The sequence below is a fragment of the Muntiacus reevesi genome, chromosome 6 (genome assembly GCF_963930625.1).
Source record: "Muntiacus reevesi chromosome 6, mMunRee1.1, whole genome shotgun sequence".
In the NCBI taxonomy this organism is placed as follows: domain Eukaryota; kingdom Metazoa; phylum Chordata; class Mammalia; order Artiodactyla; family Cervidae; genus Muntiacus; species Muntiacus reevesi.
This window is the reverse complement of record NC_089254.1, coordinates 10485418-10507439: the sequence shown is the minus strand read 5'-3', so window position 1 is coordinate 10507439 and position 22022 is coordinate 10485418. Positions and strand designations below refer to the sequence as shown.

Here is a 22022-nt window from a genome sequence, read left to right as displayed (position 1 = left end):
ATATGAAAAGTATCTAAATACTCAGAGCAAGATGAAATTTTCCAGTGATCCCTTATGTAGAAAAGTGAGTAAATTGTTTGAGTTAGACAGTGTCTGATAAATATTTTTATACTTCTCCGGTAATGAGAGGACAGTGATGTGAAGTGGGGAAAAGTCCTAAATCAGGCATAATGTAAACTTTGTTATAATCCTCACATTAATATTTAGTATAATTTCCATTGGGAAAATCACTTAATCTGTGTCATCTCAGTTTGTCTTCTTAAACTAAGAGTCTGAGGGACCTCTAAGTTTGTTTCTATTTTTATATTTCAAATGCCTCAGGCAGTTTTTAAATCTTTTTGAAATCTGTGCCTTCTAAGAGGTCTTTCAAAGACTGAGCAAGTTGGTGAAGTCAATCAGAAACCAAGTGTTCCAAGAAGGAAATGGAATATAAACACAGGCTGAGTATCTCAGTGACCTTTAAAATAGTGGCATCATGCTGGTTGCAAAGTAATATCATATCACAACACTGTCAAGACCATGAAACAAGACATTGAAATTAAATACCAACAAATAAAAAAAAAAAAAAAGGAGTGGGGAAGAGTACCACTGCATTCCATTCAGAATCCAAATAGAAATTTTTGGTAGTTACAGACTTCTCACAGGCAATTTCAACCTCTTGCACAGGGCAAGTATGAGTAGTCTATTGGCAGTATTGGAGGAAAAAAAAAGAAAGCATTTCCCTCTGACATCCAAGTAACTGGCAACACTAGTGGGGAAACTCTGAGCTAACCGAGAAAATGCTGCAAAAACACAGAAAAGGCCACCAGAGATGGGGCTTGGCTGCTAGTGCTGGGCTTTGTTTGCTAGACAGTATGCCCACCTCCCTTATTAGGAGGAAGGCCTGGTTAGAGTAAGTGTGCTGACCATTTGGGATCCCTCAAGGCTAGTGTGGGGGTCAGTGTTTTCTTCTCCAAAGTCAAAATGCATGGGGTTGGGTTCCCAAATGGGTTACAAAGGGAGAAGGCACTTGAAATGAGCAAGGGGTCCCAAAATAGAGACAAAAATTGGGGCCCGAGGACCAAGAATACTGGAATAAGGAACACTTGGCTAGCATGGAGAGAAGAGGTGAGGGGAACATGAACAAATTCTGGAGCCAGAGGGTCATTGCTCATGACAGAACTTTTAGATCCTCCCAACATATGTGTGCAGAATTCTGGGATGGGAGAAAAGGGTAAAGCAGTAAATATCACATCTGTTCATCATTCAGGTTCTAAACAAGTTGAAAAATAAACAGTAGTTATGGAGAACAAATTATCACTTTCATTAAGCAGTATCTAGGTAAGAGGGCTTTTAGGTGGGAGAGTGAAGTAGGATCATCAGTACTGGACCCCTGAACTAGACAGATGTGAGTACTCAGCTGCTGAGCCCACTAAGACCTCCTTGCAATGTGGAGGTCTGACCAAGTAGGACTCACAGAATGAAGGATAGAGAAGGACTGGTCTTGTAAGCAGTCCTGGTCCTAGAAAAAGATGGAGAGCTGAGTCAAACCTGTCCAGGAATTCTACTCAAGTTTATTGTTGCTTAGTTGCTAAAAATCATGTCCGATTCTTTTGCAACCTCATGGACTATAGCCCTCCAGTCTCCTCTGTCCATGGAATTTCCCAGGCAAGAATACTGGAGTAGTTGCCATTTCCTTCTCCAGGGGATCTCCCCAACCCAGGGATCGAATCCACATCTCCTGCATTAGCACGTGGATTCTTTACCACTGAGGCACCTGGGAGGCCCATCCAAGTTCACCACTCAGATAAATCATTCTATTAATAAACTCCTCAGGGCAGAGCACGTAAAGCAGAGGAGAGAGATCTACGCTCTACTGATTGAATTTTATTTGCAGGAAGAAGAGAACAGAAATAGGGAAACACCTTCTCTACTAATAGGAAGTGGCTTCACTTGAGTGGACTGGTTTGGGCTAAGGTAGAAAGAGCTCAAACATATGCAAGTTATCAGTCAGGGAAGGTAGAGGTCACAGTGTTGTGCTCCAAGACCTGGAACGAACAGTGACTGTCCCAATACAACCCCTATGTAATTAATATGTTTTTAAAAGTTTTGAAAACTGAGCCAAGGATAAAAGATTTTAATCAATGCCATTTTCATAGCTATTTGTGCATCAGCACTTCCCTGTAGTTACTTGCTACCTAATACTTTTCAAAATACCTCCACATATTGTCATTTTGTTTATGCTCATAATTACCCTTTGGGGGGAGGCAAAACTATCATGATCATTTCTATTTTAAAAAAGCACAGAGAGTTAACATGTCATTTGGAGGGAAGATATTTAACAAGAACATGGCTTTCCCAAAAATTGTATGAATGGAATATGAAACTTTCAATTTACAGGATGGTACAAGTAGAAACTAACAAAGAAAGTTAAGATATGTCTCAACATATTGGCCGTATTCTCAGAACATGAACATTCAAACACATTCAGGCTAGGGCAAAGTTATCAATAAACATCTTGTGTGAAAATCTTTAACCCATTCAATCCATGAGCTAAAATTTTAAATAGCATTATATAGAGAAAAGTCTGTTCTATTTTTTTTTAACAGATCTATTAAAGGCAGATTTACAGATATTTTAGATTTCCTTTTGCTAAACTCATGGTAATATAGAGAAATTTTTCTAACTATCATTTTTAGGAGAAAGAGAACATTTATGTGTAAGCCAATCACTTACTCACTTATGCCGAGTGAACAGTAAATGCCAAGCTCCATGTTTAGATGCTTATTAAAACAAAGGAGATTAAGGCTTGTATTTAACTGAGTATATTCAAGTCAGAGAAGGGTTTCCCAGGTGGCTCAGTGGTCAAGAATCCACCTACCAATGCAGGAGACTCTGCTTTGATTCCTGGGTAGGGAAGATCCCCTGGAAATTGCAACCCACTCCATTATTCTTGCCTTAGAAATCCAAAGGACAGAAGAGCCTGGTGGGTTACATCTGTGGGATCACAAAAGAGTCAGACATGACTTAGCAACTAAACAACAACAACAACAAAGTCAGAGAAATGGACACACAGATGAACCTAGCAAATTATTACAACTTAAATAACTGGGGGATAGATAGCCTGAAATGGGAGCACAAAGGATAAAACAAAAAGAATTTGTTTAAAGTCTGAACTCTTAAATTTTCTTGGAAATTTTATATAACATATAAATTCTTTTATGCCAGGATCTTGCATTACAGATTGTATGGGAGCTTGGATTGCCCTACTTAGTTTACACATAAAAATGATTTCTCTTTACCACTCAAAAAATGTTTTAAAAGAAAGAGTAAATGATCAGTATTAATTATCACTGCATGATTGGTCATTTTGGCATTTCGTTCATTATCACAGTATCATGAGGGTGAGGAATAGGAGAGAAAAACAGTTGGATCTCAGAGCAGTAAGAATAAATAAGGATTGAATGATACATTTCTGAAACTCAACATGTTCCATTATTCTAGCTGAGAACAGACTGATAAGTCCCTATAGGATCTTTACACTCACCTAGAAATAAGAATATAATTTAATGAGTCAACAGAAACAATCTACTTTTATGATTTTCTCTCAAACACAGTATGTCCCTAATCACATAGAATCCTATGGAAATGACTGATGCCATGACTGAAATATTGATTTGTCTCTCAGAAAAACAGAAATATTTTAGTAGTATTTCCCTTGCGACACACCTCATCTATGAAAAGTTCTTTAGAAAGTCTTATTCTGGATAGGAAAATGAGCCTGTGTTAGTTTGCCTGATGAAGCATTCTAAATCTCCCCTGTCAACTGAGTAATTCATTCCATTCAAGCAGAGAAGATCCCAGGAGGTCTTGTTTATCTTATGATGAGAACATAAGCCATAGTTACAACATAACTGCCCGGTTCTGAAGAACTCAGTTCTAAAACTATTCACCTCTGTCAATAGGGAACCCACCTTAGAAGACATATCAGGTCCAATTATCCACCGTTTTGTAAGGGTTCTTCATTATGATTCCTTCTCTTTTCCAAATGGGTTTATACCTCATCATTTTTTTCTGAAGTGAAACATCTACCCAACTGTGTATTTTTCACAGACAACTGAGATAGAAACAAGTAATTCATCTGCTTGATGTCCTAACTTTAGAAAAGTGCTTCAGACAATCACTAGCTTTAGTGCTAATAAATGTACTACAATACAGGACATAAGATTGGAACAACCTCCAGTGAGGTCATGAGTGGCCCCACAAAGCCCGCTGGGGAAATATCTGTGGTGCAAAGTCACTAGGTAGCATTTCTAGAAACGACAGGTCAATCGTCACAGTGAGGAGTAAACATTGGGGGCTCCCCACGTGGCTTGGTGGTAAAGAGTCTGCCTGCCAATGCAAAAGACGCAGGTTCAGTCCCTGGGTTGGCAAGATCTCCTGGAGAAGGAAATGGCAGGCCGCTCCAGTGTTCTTGCCTGGGAAATCCCATGGACAGAGAAGCCTGGTGGGCTACAGTCCACAGGGTTACAAAGAGACACAACTGAGTAACTTATCAGGCTATAAGAATGGTAGCAGAAATGCAGAATGCAAAAATGCAGAAATGCAGAAGCCTCAGGAAGAACAGAGAGAGAGGTAGGAAGGCTTGATTTGGGGCATTCATTAGCAGTCTGATAAGATCAAGCCTCACAGAGACCAAATAAGAGAACTTAATAAGTAATCACTTAATCAACATTGGCTGATGATGCCAATAAATTCAGAGGACAGAACCAGCTAAGGGTCTGAGCTAGGTAGTGCAGGTAAAAATACCACAGGGAGCACTGAGTATAGGTAGCATGAAGGTTAGTACTGAGGGTCCAGGAAAGGAAACTCTTGGGTCAGGAGAGGGATGAGGAACTAGGAGATCCGAAAATGTGATGGACTGAATGTATGTGCCCTCCCTCCAAATTTACATGTTGAAGTCCTAAACCCCAGTGCAGCTGTACTCGAAGTAAGGAAGTAATTAAGATCAAATGAGGTCATGGGGGTTGGAAGGTCTCGATCCAATAGGTTCAGTGTCCTTATAAAAAAAAAAAAAAAGGCACCAGAACTCCCTCTCCTCTTCTTTGATTTCTCCTTCTCCCTCTCCTGAGCACACACCAAGGAAAGGAAATGTGCAAAAAGGTGGTTGTCTGCAACCCTAGGGAAGACAGACCCACAGGGGTGAGGATTCAATCCCTGGTTGGGGAGCTAGGATCCCACACGCTTGGTGGCCAAAAAACCAAAACATAAAACAGAAGCAACATAGTAACAAATTCAATAAAGTCTCTAAAAGTAAAAGAAATAGAAAAGAAAAATAAGGGAGTCACATGATTTTAGGTTTTATTGAAACTTGTGATCTGAGGAATTTGCTATTACATCTTTAGATGTTATACTTATCAATAGGATGTAAACGCCTGGAAAGCAGGGACTCAGTCACTCACTACCACATCCTCAATTCATAGAATATAGAAAATGTTTAATAAATATTGGCTGAGTAAATTTCACCTTGCCAAAATTGGCCAGGAGCCTCCAATAAGGGCAAGTGTAAACAAATCAGAAGATAAAATAGCTTCCAGTACACTGTTTTGCATACAAAAGACACTGGACTAATATTATACCCCAAACAGTCAGCTGTAGAGGCCATCACAATAAGTCCAAAGGGTCACAGTAAAAATCATGCTTTAGGGTACTAAACAAATGCCTCTAAGCCCATTTGGGTGTCCTTTGAAAGGCAAGAGGTAGAAAATACTAATGATGAAAGGCAGTTCATTCAGGATAAATATAATGGACTTTCTCATTTTTTCAAGAAAACAGTCACTGAGTGATCATGACCCATCACTGAAAACAAACTTGGACGCAATGTGCAAAGGCCAAAAGTGTGTGTGTGTATGTGTGTATTTATAAAATACCTCATAATTCACAGATTGTTCAGATAACTCAAATCAAAATACAGATTGTTAATACTGCAAATGACATATGCTATATGTACATTTAAAGGAACTGAACAGGGAACTGCTGGAGAGCTTAGAAGCCAACTCCACATTATAAGCTTAATTTAAACCACTATTTATTTCATGTGCACTTACATGCCATTAGTCAAAGCAAATCCTAAATAACAAGCACAAAATCAAGGAGCGAAGACATTAATTTTACACACCAAGAAGTCACGTCAATGATGTGCATGTGTAATCGTATTACAGCAGAAAAAAGTGTTGGAATAAAGGGTATACTGTCACCCTGCTTATTTAACTTACATGCAGAGCGCATCATGCGAAATGCAGGATGGATGAAGCACAACCTGGAAACAAGATTGCCGGGAGAAATATCAATAACCTCAGATATGCAGGTGACAACACCCTTATGGTAGAAAGGAAAGAGGAACTGAAGAGCCACTTGATGAAAGTGAAAGAGGACAGTGGAAAAGTTGGCTTTAAAGTCAACATTCAGAAAACTAAAATCATGGCATCCAGTCCCATCGCTTCATGGCAAATAGATGGGGAAACAATGGAAACAGTGACAGACTTTTTTGGGGGGACTCCAAAATCACTGCAGATGGTGACGGCAGCCATGAAATTAAAAGATGCTTGCTCCTTGGAAGAAAAGCTATGACCAACCTAGACAGCATATTAAAAAGCAGAGACATTATTTTACCGACAAAGGTCCGTCTCGTCAAAGCTATGGTTTTTCCAGTGGTCATGTATGGATGTGAGACTTGGACTATGAAGAAAGCTGAGCACCAAAGAATTAATGCTTTTAAACTGTGGTGTTGGAGAAGACTCTTGAGAGTCCCGTGGACTGCAAGAAGATCCAACCAGTCCCTCCTGAAGGAGATCAGTCCTGAATATTCATTGGAAGGACTGATGCTGAAGCTGAAACTCCAATAATTTGACCACCTGATATGAAGAACTGACTCACTGGAAAAGACCCTGATGCTGGGAAAGATTGAAGGCAGGAAGAGAAGGGGACAACAGAGGATGGGATGGTTGGATGGCATCACCAACTTGATGGACATGAATTTGAGTAAGCTCCAGGAGTTGGTGATTGACAGGGAAGCCTGGTGTGCTGCAGTCCATGGGGTCACAAAGAGGTGGACATGACTGAGTGACTGAACTGAAAGTATTGGAACCAACAGTTTAGTTTAATACACTTGATATTTTCTGATTTTAATTTTTTGAAAAGCTTTATGATTGTGTTATGTTATCACCGTAACATTATTTTGTGGGAGTATTATGTATATATTTCCAAATCAAGCCAAAGGTCCCTTATATGTTTTGAGAATATCTTCTCTCACATCTCCTAAACTGGTTTATCTTCACTTTTTTCTAATTCTTGGAGGATCAAAAATTTCATTTTAAAGTAATTGACTTTATCATTTTAATATGGATGCTTTACTTTTTTAAAAGAAGTTCTTGAAGATGTTGGAGGAATAGGATGGGGAGACCACTTTCTCCCCCACAAATTCATTGGAAGATCATTTGAACACTGAGCAAATTCCACAAAACAACTTCTGAACGCTGGCAGATGACACCAGGCACCGAGAAAGGCAGCCCATTGTCTTCGAAAGGAGGTAGGACAAAGTATAAAAGATAAAAAGAGAGACAAAAGAGTTAGGGGTGGAGACCCGTCCCAGGGAGGGAGTCGTGAAAGAGGAGAAGTTTCCAAACACCAGGAAACAGTCTCACCAGTGGCTCTGTGGGGAGTTTTGGAATCTTAGAAGGCAACATAACTAGGAGGAAAAAATAAATAAATAAAACCCACAGATTATGTGCCTAACGACAACTCCCAGCGAAGAAGTAGCCCAGATGCTCAGGTCAGCCAGCAGCAAGTGGGGGCTGAACAGGGAGGCACGGGTTCCATTGCTTAGAGTAAGGACTGGGCCTGAATGCCCTGAGGACAATCTGAGGGAGCCAACATGAGATAGCAATGCAAACTGTGGGATAGTCAGAGAGAAAAAAAAGAAAGAGGTAGAGAGAGAGAGAGAGAGAGAGAGAACTTTCCCACAAAAAGCTCTAACCTAAGGTACTGCCGGGCCAACTCACAGAAAAAAGGACTGAGTGAATACCAGAGGAGAGCTAGCCAGCTGCGGACTGGCCCATGCCCCACCAGAGGCAGAGAACCAGGCAGGCGACAGCCAGAGCTGGAAGGCAAGGGGCAATCTTGGCCCCAGAGACGGCATCCTCCACCAAACTGTGAGCAGGCCCCCAGTTGCTAACCAAGTCTTCCTGGGATCCTGGACGGTTGACATCTGCCAGAAGGGTCGCAGTGAGAGATCAGCTCCCCAGAGGAGACACACGGCACACCTGAGACGGCGCTCCTGCTGCGCCAAGCAGGAAACCGAGAGGCTGGAACTGGGGAGCTGATAAGATGCACCGCCCACCTGGGGAGGGTGCACTCACCAAGCACCTGGTCTCCTCACCTGCTCAGACCTGGGAAGGGCACAAAACGCAGGCCCCACCGAGTCTGTGCCTTTGTGGAGTACCCATGAACCTGAACCTGAGCGGCTGCGACCTGGGAAGTGCACAAAACCCAGGGCCTGCTTTGGACAGTTCCCCTGCAGAGCAACCTGGAGCCTGAGCAGTGTAGACCAGGAAAGCACAAAATGCTATGAGCTGGGGCAAACCCAGTGTGGTCCATATACTGCGAGCACTCCCCCCACACGCCAATGATATTTATTTGCAGTGCTCCTCCCTCCCCACAGCATAACTGAACAAGTGAGCCTAAATAAGTGACCACCTTCGACCCCTTGTGTCAGGGCAGAAATTAGACACTGAAGAGACTTGCAAATAGCGGAAGCCAAAATAAACAGAGGGAACCGCTTTGAAAGTGACAGGTGCAACAGATTAAAACCCTGTAGCTAGCACCAACTACACTGGAAGGGGCCTATAGACCTTGAGAAGAAGTATAAGCTGGAACAAGGAAATACCTGCAACTGAACTGACCCCACACTGCCCACAACAGCTCCAGAGAAATTCCTAGATATATTTTACTATTAGCATTTTTAAATTTTTTTAAGTCCCTTTACTCCTTTAATTTTCATGTTTGTAACCTACTATTACCTTGCCAAAAAAAAGACCCTATTTTTAAAGCAAGTTTCATATATACTTTTTATAATTTTTGTGATTTTGTCTTGTTTTTTTAATATTGTATTTTTGAGAGTCTAATATCTACTCTAGATTTTTAATCTTTGCTTTTTGGTATTTGTTATCAATTTTGTACCTTTAAGAATCCAATCTTCAGTACCCATTTTTACTTAGGAGTGTGATTACTGGCTTGATTGCCCTCTCTCCCTTTTGACTCTCCTTTTTCTCCCCCAGGTCACCTCTATCTCCTCCCCTGCCCCTTTCTCTTCTCTACCCAACTCTGTGAATCTCTTTGGCTATTCTGGGCTGTGGAGAACACTTAGGGAACTGATTACTGGCTAGATCTGTCTGTCCCCTTTTGACTCTTGCTCTTCTCCTCCTGGTCACCTCTATCTCTTTCCTCCCTCTTCTCTTCTCTATGTAACTCTGTGAACCTCTCTGGGTGTTCCAGGCTGTGGAGAGCACATAGGGAATTGATTACTGGCTAAATTGCTCTCTCCACTTTTGATTCCCCCTCTTATCCTCCTGGTCACCTCTATCTCCCTCCTCCCTCTTCTCTTCTCCATGTAACTCTGCAAAACTCTCTGGGTCTCCCTCACTTTGGAGAATCTTTTCTCCATTAACCTAGATGTTTTATCATCAGTGTGGTATGGATGCAGAAGTCTTGAGGCTACTGTAAGAATAAGACTGAAAGCCAGAGGCAGGAGGCTTAAATCCAAAACTTGAGAACACCAGAAAACTTCTGACTCCAGGCAGTATTAATTGACAAGAGCTCATCCCAAAGCCTCCATAGCTACACTAAAACCAAGCTCCACCCAAAAGCCAACAAGCTCCAGAGCAAGACATACCAAGCTAATTCTCCAGCAAAACAGGAACACAGCCCTGAGCATTAAAATACAGGCTGCCCAAAGCCACGCCAAACCCATAGACACCTCAAAACTCACTACTGGACACTTCATTGCACTCCAGAGAGAAGAGATCCAGCTCCACCCACCAGAACACTGACACAACTTCCCTAACCAGGAAACCTTGACAAGCCACTCGTCCACCCCACCCACAGGGAGGAACCTCTGCAATAAAGAGGAACCACAAACTGCCAGCATACAGAAAGGCAACCCCAAACACAGCAATGTAAACAAGATGAAAAGGCAGAGAAATACCCAGCAGGTAAAGGAACATGATAAATGCCCACAAACCAAACCAAAGAGGTGGAGATAGGGACTCTACCTGAAAAATAATTCAGAATAATAATAGTAAAAATGATCCAAAATCTTGAAAACAAAATGGAGTTATAGACAAATAGTCTGGAGACAAGGATTGAGAAGATGCAAGAAATGTTTAACAAGGACCCAGAAGAAATAAAAAAGAGTCAATAATAATAATGCAACAACTGAGATCAAAAACACTCTGGAGGGAACCAACAGTAGAATAACTAAGGCAGAAGATCGGATAAGTGAGGTGGAATGGATCGGATGAGAATGGTGGAAATAAATGAAGCAGAGAGGACAAAAGAAAAAAGAATTAAAAGAAATGAGGACAACTTCAGAGACCTCTGGGACAATGTCAAACGCTCCAACATTTGAATCATAGGCATCCCAGAAGAAGAAGACAAAAAGAAAGGCCATAAGAAAATACTTGAGGAGATAATAATTGAAAACTTCCTTCCCTAAAATGGGGAAGGAAATAGTCACCCAAGTCCAAGAAATCCAGAAAGTCCCAAACAGGATAAATCCAAGACGAAACACCCCAAGACACATATTAATCAAATTAATGAAGATCAAACACAAAGAACAAATATTAAAAGCAGGAAGGGAAAAACAACAAATAATTCACAAGGGGATTCCCATAGCATAACAGCTGATCTTTCAATAGAAACTCTTCAGTCCAGAAGGGCATGGTAGGACATACTTAAAGTGATGAAAGAGAAAAACCTACAACCCAGATTACTGTGCCCAGTAAGGATCTCATTCAAATGTGAAGGAGAAATCAAAAGCTTTACAGACAAACAAAAGCTCAGAGAATTCAGCACCACCAAACCAGCTCTTCAACAAATACTGAAGGATCTTCTCTAGACAGGAAACACAGAAAAAGTGTATAAACTCGAACCCAAAACAACAAAGTAAATGGCAATGGGATCACACTTAATAATTATCTTAAATGTAAATGGGTTGACTGCCTCAACCAAAAAACAAAGACTGGCTGAATGGATACAAAAACAAGACCCCTATATATGCTGTCTACAAGAGACCCACCTCAAAACAAGGGACACATACAGACTGAAAGTGAAGGGCTGGAAAAAGATGTGTCATGCAAATGGAGACCAAAAGAAAGCAGGAGTAGCAATACTCATATCAGATAAATTTTGAAATAAAGGCTGTGAAAAGAGACAAAGAAGGATACTACATAATGATCAAAGGGTCAATCCAAGAAGAAGATATAGCAATTATAAACATATATGCACCCAACATAGGAGCACCATAATATGTAAGGCTAATGCTAACAAGTATGAAAGGGCAAATTAACAGTAACACAATAATAGTGGGAGACTTTAATACCCCACTCACACCTATAGATAGATCAACTAACAGAAAATTAGTAAGGAAACACAAACTTAAAATGATACAATGGATTAGTTAGTTCTAATTTATATCTATAGGAAATTACACCCCAAAACAATGAATTTCACCTTTTTCTCAAGTGCACACAGAACCTTCTCCAAAATAGATCACATCCTGGGCCATAAATCTACCCTTGGTAAATTCAAAAATATTGAAATCATCTCCAGCATCTTTTCTGATCACAATGCAGTAAGATTAAATGTCAACTACAGGGGGGGGGGGAAACTATTAAAAATACAAACATATGCAGGCTACACAACACACTTCTGAATAACCAACAAATCACAGGAAAAATCAAAAAAGAAATCAAAATATGCATAGAAATGAATGAAAATGAAAACACAACAACCCAAAACCTATGGGACACAGTAAAAGCAGGGCTAAGGGAAGGGAAAGTTTCATAGCAATACAAGCTTATCTCAAGAAACAAGATAAAGTCAAATAAATTACTTAACTCTACATGTGAAGCAACTAGAAAAGGAAGAAAGAAAGAACCCCAGGGTTAGTAGAAGGAAAGAAATCATAAAAATTAGGGCAGAAATAAATGAAGAAGAATCAAAGGAGACTATAGCAAAAATCAACAAAGCTAAAAGCTGGTTCTCTGAGAAGATAAATAAAATAGACAAACCATTAGCCAGACTCATCAAGAAAAAAAGGGAGAAGAATCAAATCAACAAAATTAGAAATGAAAGTGGAGAAATCACAATAGACAACACAGAAATACAAAAGACCATAAGAGACTACTATCAGCAACTATATGCCAATAAAATGGACAACTTGGAAGAAATGGACAAATTCTTAGAAGAGTATAACCTTCCAAAATTGAACCAGGAAGAAATAGAAAATCTTAACAGACCCATCACAAGCACTGAAATTGAAACTGTAATCAGAAATCTTCCAACAAACAAAAGCCCAGGACCATTTCACAGCTGAATTCTACCAAGAATATAAAAAAGAGCTAACACCTATCCTACTCAAACTCTTCCAGAAAATTTCAGAGGAAGGTAAACTTCCAAACTCATTCTATGAGGCCACTATCACCCAAATACCAAAACCTGACAAAGATGCCACCAAAAAAGAAAACTACAGGGCAATATCACTGATGAACATAGATGCAAAATTCCTTAACAAAATTCTAGCAAACAGCATCCAACAACATATTAAAAAGATCATACATCATGACCAAGTGGGCTTTATCCCAAAGATTCTTTAATATCCACAAATCATTCAATATGATACACCACATTAACAAATTGAAAGATAAAAACCATATGATTATCTCAATAGATGTAGAGAAAGCCTTTGACAAAATTCAACATATATTTATGATTAAAAACCCTCCAGAAAGTAGAAATAAAAGGAACATACCTCAACATAATAAAAGCCATATATGATAAACCCACAGCAAACATTATCCTCAATGGTGAAAAATTGAAAGCATTTCCCCTACGTCAGGAACAAGACAAGGATGCTCACTGTCACCACTACCATTAAACATGGTTTTGGAAATTTCAGCCACAGCAATCAGAGAAGAAAAAGAAGTAAAAGAAATCCAGGTTGGAAAAGAAGAAGTAAAACACTGTTTGCAAATGACATAATCCTCTTCATAGAAAACCCTAAAGACTCCATCAGAAAATTACTAGAGCTAATCAATGAATATAGTAAAGTTGCAGGATATAAAATTAACACACAGAAATCCCTTGCATTCCTATTCACCAACAATGAGAAAACAGAAAGAGAAATTAAGGAAACAACTCCATTCACAATTACAACGAAAAGAATAAAATACTTAGGAACAAATCTACCTAAAGAAACAAAAGACCTACATATAGAAAACTATAAAACACTGATGAGAGAAATCAAAGATGATACAAATAGATGGAGAAATATACCATGTTCAAGGATCAAAAGAATCAATATAGTGAAAATGAGTATAATACCCAAAGCAATCTATAGATTCAATGCAATCCCTATCAAGCTACCAACAGTATTTTTCAAAGAACTAGAACAAATAATTTCACAATTTGTATGGAAATACAAAAATCCTCGAATAGCCAAAGCAATCCTGAGAAACAAAAATGGAACTGGAGGAATCAACCTGCCTGACTTCAGGCTATACTACAAAGCTACAGTCATCAAGACAGTATGGTACTGGCATAAAGACAGAAACATAGATCAGTGGAACAAAATAGAAAGCCCAGAGATAAATCCACGCACCTATGGACACCTTACCTTTGACAAAGGAGGCAAGGATATACAATGGAGAACAGACAATCTCTTTTAACAAGTGGTGCTTGGAAAACTGGTCAACCACTTGTAAAAGACTGAAACTAGAACACTTTCTAACACCATACAAAAATACAAAAAAAATACAGAAATAAGCTCAAAATGAATTAAAGACCTAAATCTAAGACCAGAAACTATAAAACTCCTAGAGGAAAACATAGGCAAAACACTCTCTGACGTAAATCATAGCAGGATCCTCTATGACCCACCTCCCAGAGTAATGGAAATAAAAGCAAAAATAAACAAATGGGACTTAAAAGTTTTTGCACAATGAAGGAAACTATAAGCAAGGTAAAAAGACAGCCTTCAGAATGGGAGAAAATAATAGCAAATGAAGTAACTGACAAAGAATTGATCTCAAAAATATACAAGGAACACCTGCAGCTCAATTCCAGAAAAATAAGCAACCCAATCAAAAAATGGGCCAAAGAACTAAACAGACATTTCTCCAAAGAAGACATACAGATGGCTAACAAACACATGAAAAGATGCTCAATATCACTCATTATCAGAGAAATGCAAATCAAAACCACAATGTGGTCCCATCTCATGCCAGTCAGAATAGTTGCTAGCAAAAAGTCTACACACAATAAATGCTGGAGAAGGTGTGGGTAAAAAGGAACCCTCTTCTACTATTGGTGGGAATGCAAACTAGTACAGCCACTATGGAGAACAGTGTGGAGATTCCTTAAAAAACTGGAAATAGAACTGCCATACAACCCAGCAATCCCATGGCCGGGCATACACACCAAGCAACCCAGAATTGAAAGAGACACTTGTACCCCAATGTTCATCACAGCACTGTTTACAACAGCTAGACCATGAAAGCAACCTAGATGTCCATCAGCAGACAAATGGATAAGAAAGCTGTGGTACATATACACCATGGAATATTACTCAGCTATTAAAAAGAATGCATTTGAATCAGTTCTAATGAAGTGGATGAAACTGGAGCCTATTATACAGAGTGAAGTAAGTCAGAAAGAAAAACACCAATACAGAATACTAACACATATGTATGGAATTTAGAAAGATGGTAACGATGACCTTATATGTAAGACAGCAAAAGAGACACAAATGTAAAGAACAGTCTTTTGGACACTGTGTAAGAAGGCAAGGGTGGGATAGTTTGAGAGGTTAGCATTGAAATGTGTATATTATCATATGTGAAGCAGATCACCAGTCCAGGTTCGATGCATGAGACAGGGTGCTCAGGGCTGGTGCACTGGGATGACCCTGAGGGATGGGATGGGGAAGGAGGTGGGAGGAGGGTCAGGATGGGGAACAAATGTGCACCCATGGCTGATTCATGTCGATGTTTGGCAAAAACCACTACAATATTGTTAAGTAATTGGCCTCCGATTAAAATAAATAAATTAATTTTTTTTAAAAGATAAAGTTCTTCACTATTTCAAAAATTACAAAAATATTTTTCAATATTAATGTCTTTAAAATAGCACGTTTACCATTAACAAGTCAATCTTTAATTTACCTGAGAATTCTGGAGGTAGAGGTAGCCCAAATTTTTTTTCAGTATGGATTCCAATTGTACCAGCACCTTTGGTTGAAAAAAATCTGTATTTCTCCATTCATCTGTTATGTCACGTCTCTCATATCTTAAGTGTCTGTTTATACATGATTTTTTTTTCTGGGCTACTGGTTCTGTCCATTGTCCTACATGCCTGTCACTGAAGCATATTATTTTATTTATTAAAAATTAATAATAATTTTGACATCTAGTTTAAAAAAGTCCATGTGCTTTTGGGAATGGGTCAAGTTACAATGTCCCAAGATTCACTGTTCTTACTGTGATCATCTGCTTTTCTTGAAACTAAATTATAATAATTTATCTATAAATATATTTGGAATGCCTTATGTACAATCACATCATTAGTGAATATTGATAATTTTGTTTCTTCTCTTCCATTCCTTATGATTTGTTTTGCTTTTCTAAAGACATCCCATACAGTGTTTAACAGACATAACAAAAGCAAGATTTCTGTTGTTATTGCCAATTCAAAGCAAAAACTTTTCATTTTTCTATTAAGTATAATGTTGCTAAGTTTTTTTTATTTTTATTGGAGTATAGTTGCTTTAAAGTGTTGTGTTTTTTCTGTTGTACAGCAAAGTGAATCAGTCATATGTATATATGCATCCCCTCTTCTTTGGATTTCCTTCCCTTTTAGGTTTAACCACTATCAAATTAAGAAATTTTGCTTTTTTCCCTCAGGTTACTAACATTTCTATCTTATATGAATATTGAATTTGTCTGCATGTATTGACATGAAAATATAATTATTGTTCTTTAAATTCTTAATGTAGTAAATTATACTAATTGATTTTATAACATTAAAGCAAACTTTGATTTCTTAGATAAATTCAACACGGCTATGATTTCTTATTCCTTTAAGTTTTCTGTAGCATATTTTGATACCACTTCACACCAATCAGAATGACCATCATTAAAAAGTCTATAAATACCAAATGTTGGAAAGGATGTTTAGAAAAGGGAGCCCTCATACACTACTGGTAGGACGGTACACTGGTGCAGCCACAATGGAAGTCTCTCAAGAAAACTAAAAATAGAACTACCATATGATTCATCAATTTCAGTCCTGGGTATACATCTGAAAGCAAAAACATTAACTTGAAAAGATACATGCTCCCCAATGTTAATAGCAGTACTATTTACAACAGCCTAGATATGGAACCTACCCAAATGCCTATCAATGAATTAATAAGATGTGTATTTACAATGGAATATTAGTCATAAAAAAAGAATTAAATTCTGCTACATGCAGCAACATTGATAGACTTAGGGAATATTATACTTAGTGAAATAAATTAGACAAAAACAAATACTGTATGACATCACCTACATGTGGAGCCTAAAGATAATACAACTGGATATATACGCAAAACAGAAATAGACCCACAGATACAGAAATCAAACTAATGGTTACAAAAGGGGAGAAGAAGGTGGAAGGGGCAAATTAAGGGTATGAGATTAAGAGATACAAAATACTATGTACAAAATAGATAAGCAAGAATGATCTTTCTAATAGCACAGGAAATTATATTTGATATAATAACTTGTAATGGAATACAATTTGTAAAAATACTGAATCACTGTGCTGAACTTCTGAAATTAATAATGTAAATAAACTAAACTCTAATTAAAAAAGAAGAACAAATTATATGCAATGTAAAAGAAAAATTCAAAACTGGGTGGAAACAACTGAAACAGAAAATGAACAAAATACCAAGACAATCGATAAAGTCTGATTTTCTAAAAATATTAATCAAGTTGAATAGTCAGGAAAAGTAGAGGAAATAAAACTTAACATCAGGAATAAAAACACTAAAATGATAATAAGGACATATTATGAACAATTTAAAAATGCAGATAAATATGATACAGCATTCAGCAAATCACGACTTTCAAAAACATTATGTTAAATTTTAAAAGCCAGGAATGGAAGACTGATTCCCAAACAATTCCATTTAAATGGATTCCAGGAACAGATAAAAGTCATTAAATAGCGACATACAGAAATCATGGTAGGGGGAGGGAGAAATGATTGAAAAGGCGCATGAGAGAAATTTCTGGTGCACTGCAAATGGTCTATAATATGATTTTCTTTGGTATTTACAGAAGTTTATACAATTGTTAAAACCAAGCATTTGTGATCTGCATATTTTATACCATGTGAACCATACCTCAATTTAGAAAATTTTTACAAAATTCAACTTCCTTACCTGCATCCTGTGTTTAGAAAAGAGGTCGAACCCTATCAGTGCCTTACTTTTGACATCTTCATGATCTGATATTCTTCCTTTGCTTATTAGTTTTCTCCTCATCCACTAGCCTCATTTATATATCTTTCCAGACATGTTCTTTCCTCTCTATATTGCCTTTCCCAAAGCTATTTGTGCTTTCTGGAATACTGTCCTCCTTGACCTATTCATTCTTCTGATTCCTCAAAGCTCAGTTCTAATCCCCTTTAAGGATTACTTAATCCCCTTGCCCATCTAATCATGCCATGATTATTATTATTAAAATGACTAATAGTAACTATCATTTATGGAGCATTTTACATGTTTTACCCTGTGCTGTTTACATGTATAGTCATTTCTCATAGCAACCACCTGTGGTAGGTAATATTGTCCCTCTTTTTACTGTAAACCAAGGCTCAGAAACACTTTTCAAAGCATTGCACAACTAGAAAGAAGCAAAGCCAAGATTTTCAAACTAGTAAGACTGTGGTCTTGAGCCCATTGTATCACATTTAGTCTTATGCCTTCTTGTGGTCAGTATGAGTAAGCACTTTAATATAGTGGTTTTTTGTTGTCACTGTCTCTTAAGAATAGAAACCAATGCTGTCCTTTGTCTTACTCCTCCTAAAATACTTACCATATTTGTAGTCACAAAGACAATGAGGGAAATAATTGCTGATTGATTGAAAATAAAGTTATTTCCAAGTTTCCATGGCTAGATCTTTGCCCAAGTAAATAAAGGAAACACCCATAACAGTTATGGCTAAAATAATGGGAGTTCTGTTGACATACGACTAAATTATGGCCAATATTATCACTTGGCTGACATACTCTACATAGGTTATATGTGTTAATGATTAAAGCTAACCTCTTAAACATTTACATGAATACAGGAACATAGTTATTATCTGTACAAATATTTGGTATTCATTAGCAACATAATGAAAGCAAGGCTAAGTCATTTGGGTAAAGAGCTTTTAACACAAATTAAAGCTCAGAGTATTTTAGTCCACTTCCTTGTATTTTGAAAAAATAACAGTGACATGTGGATTGTAATTTGAGTTGTCTCTTGTTAAATTAGTTGAGAGGAAGTTCTCAATCATCCTTTGTTTCTTTAGGTCAAAGATAAATATTTTCTTTCTGAATATCTTAAGGTCTTATTTTATTATCAGTGAATAATCATTATGCAAGCTTTCTCCACCCCTGATCTTCTGATCTTCTCAATATCACAGAGAACTACATTTATTTGTCTTCCTCTTGCTCTCTGTGGAGAAGGAAATGGCAATGCACTCCAGTATTCTTGCCTAGAGAATCCTGTGGACAGAGGAGCCTGGTGGGCTGCCGTCTATGGGGTCGCGCAGAGTCGGACACGACTGAAGTGACTTAGCAGCAGCAACAGCAGCTTGCCCTCTGACTGCCAAGTAGGCAAAGCCTTTGAGAAGTATAACAAGAGACTGGAAGGCAGGTACAGAATAAAATCCAGGCTATTTCTGTCTTTCGTCTCTCTCTACTCCTGGTGACACCTTTGGCAGGGGTCACATAGCCTGCTGACTCTAACTTTCATTACACAGCCTTCCACCTGTCCCCATGATTCTAACTCCCATAGGAAGACCCAGCTTCTGGATTCTGGTCATACCACCCCTTTTTATCTTATCCCTCCAGCTTCGGGGTGGTAGAGCTGTCTTGCTGCTCTTAACTCTAGATTGCTTCACCTTCTGCTCACCTCTCTATTAAGAAAAAAAAAATGGATAACCAGGTTCCAGTAATTATTCTCTGGATTTAATTAATCTCCCCTTTTTGAAAGACCTGGAGAGGTGTGTTTTCTTATTTGGACCTTGACTGGTATATGTAATAACCATTCTCTTCTAAACCAATTAGTTAGTATGTTGTAGTAATATACTTCCAAAACATTTCAAAAGCAATATGAATAAAACTTCTCAGAAAACAAGTAAATGATTGACGAAAATGCTTTTATTTTCTGTTTTGCTCGTTCAAGACTTGATGACAGCAATTAGTATCACTATGGAAGTCTCACTGTCTCTACTCTTATTGATAATATAAAACTAAAACTCACATGGTTGAGCATGATAACACGATTTCTCTGTTTGGGTCTGTGTTTCCTTCTTATTTGAATTTTTTGGTATATTTCAATTTTTTGTTGGATGTGTCAGGAACTGGTATGTTTAACATAAAATATTACCAATTAGTAACCAGTAGAAGTCTTTCATTAAATAAAATGAAATAGACTAGAAATGGCAATCAAAATCATGCTCTAAAAAAAAAGTAGCCACACTTTTGAATGATGAATTAGCCTAAGGCAACACCTTTCTTCCTATGGATTTATTAATAAATTAGCAAGTTCTATTAGCTTACCTAATTTTTTTTACATCACAAATATATATTAACAAAATAACATCTCATTGCTGTCAAGAAAAATTAGAGCACATTTTGTTAAACCAATTGAAATTCAGGACTCACCAGATCTACCATAAGACAAGCCCTTGACAAAGACATCTGGAGCTTCATTGAGTGATGCTGTTGACTGTGCCATAGATATGTGAAACACATATCTACGACAATTCTGAGAAACCCAGAATCGAAGCTTCCTTAGCAAACTAAGAAGTGTCTTTTGTTTCTACTATTCTGGTATGAATAGAAGGGAGGAGCCCTACAAAAGCCATCACCTCCTGTGCTAACCTGCCTCTTGTTTATCAGTGCCGTTAACCCAACAGGAAATTAAATGTCTTCAAATGTGTCAGTGGAAAAGACGCCTGAACTACTGCTGCTGTTCTTTACTTGAATAACTCCATCAATTGCCTCTGTGGATAACAACAACAACAACAACTAATATGCTAACACAGATATAAGCAATGATTTGGAAAGAAGATCTAATGTCACTTAGGTAATGTGTGATCCAGGAAAACATATCATCCTTTGTATCTCAGCTAACTCATCTATAAAGCAAAACATCTATAGCAGCTCATCTCCAATCCTTTTTACCCCTATATTCCTTTTTTTGGAATCTCCTTTCACTATTGTTTGACAGCTGTTTATCCTTATTATCTAACTAGACATGTACAAAGGAAAATGGGAAACAGGACTCCCAAAGAGCTGTGATATGGAAAAATAAAATTATGCATATTATTAATATAAGGAAATCAGAACTAATAATAGGGGAAACCCTACAGGAAAAAAAAAACATTAAACCATGTACACACACACACACTATTAGGAAGTAAGACAGAGTAGGACGAAAGTTAAAGTTGCGTACCTCAAATAGAACAGAAGCAGAAAGGAAAGCGCCAAAGAAAGAACAACGCAGCAAGAAGAAGCTAACCAGGCCAATCATTTTCTTGTGCTCTCCCTTAAATACAAAGAGTAGTAAAGCTACCCACTTCATATTCAGATTCAGTCTTCTGAGACAATTACAAACAAATGCACACAAGATAATGGTCTTTTAAAGCAAAACAGTGGCCCAAACACGTGGAAAAACTCCTTCTCCTATTTAAAAAGCACATGTCCTCAGCTAGGGAGGATTTCTTTTCTTTTTAGCCCAGCAGAAAGGAATTGCTTGAGCATCTGACAGAGTCAATCTCTGAAATATTTGCAATCTCTCCTTCTTTTATTTTTCATTTTATCTCATTCCCATGTAACTGAAAGTTAACCAGGAGGAAAATCCAATCTCTTATGTAGTTTCATTTAAAAACAGAAAACAGTTTATCACGTTGAGTAGGTTCCTTTGAGCATTTTTACTCTACGAACAACTTATTCCTGAAGAGTAAATGAGAAGTAGCTTGGGTGGAAGAATGTTACACAATAAAGACATACCTCTATATTTGGAGACGAATTCACTTTGCAGAAGTGAAGAAAAATCTAGCTGCTCCGTACTGTGGTCAATGCACACACTACAAGGAGTGTTATGGAAAAACCAAATAGCTTTCAAATTTTCCAACAGCAGCTGACTGTTTAGCCAGGAATGTCTTTTGTGTGTCCTCAGAACTAGCTGCCACAGAGTTATGGGGTTTTATCCTCTTATCATAGGATGATGCATAATTACCAGTTATTTTGTACAAAGAGAACATAAGATTTTTAAAATAATGTGGAGTTCCAGTTCCACTGGTGAAATGTGCTTCTCATAGCATGTGACCACAAAGACCATGCTCCTGTGTCCCTGGGGTTTCCTAGGCAAGAATACTGCAGTGGGTTGCCATTTCCTCCTCTAAGGGATCTTCCCAATCCAGGGATCAAACCCACGACTCCT

At 38.0% G+C, this 22022-nt stretch overlaps 1 protein-coding gene across 2 annotated transcripts in view; it reads right to left on the bottom strand.

Moving 5' to 3' along the window:
• The window catches only part of GNGT1 (G protein subunit gamma transducin 1), a 236314-nt gene extending 214665 nt beyond the window's left edge, over positions 1 to 21649 (bottom strand). Inside the window, exon 1 of one of the 2 annotated variants that reach the window (XM_065939297.1) lies at positions 21590 to 21649. The gene's annotated coding sequence lies outside the window, so the exon portion shown is untranslated. The remainder of the gene's footprint in view (positions 1 to 21589) is intronic. The other variant, XM_065939298.1, reaches the window with a different exon arrangement.
• Positions 21650 to 22022: the final 373 nt, after the last annotated feature.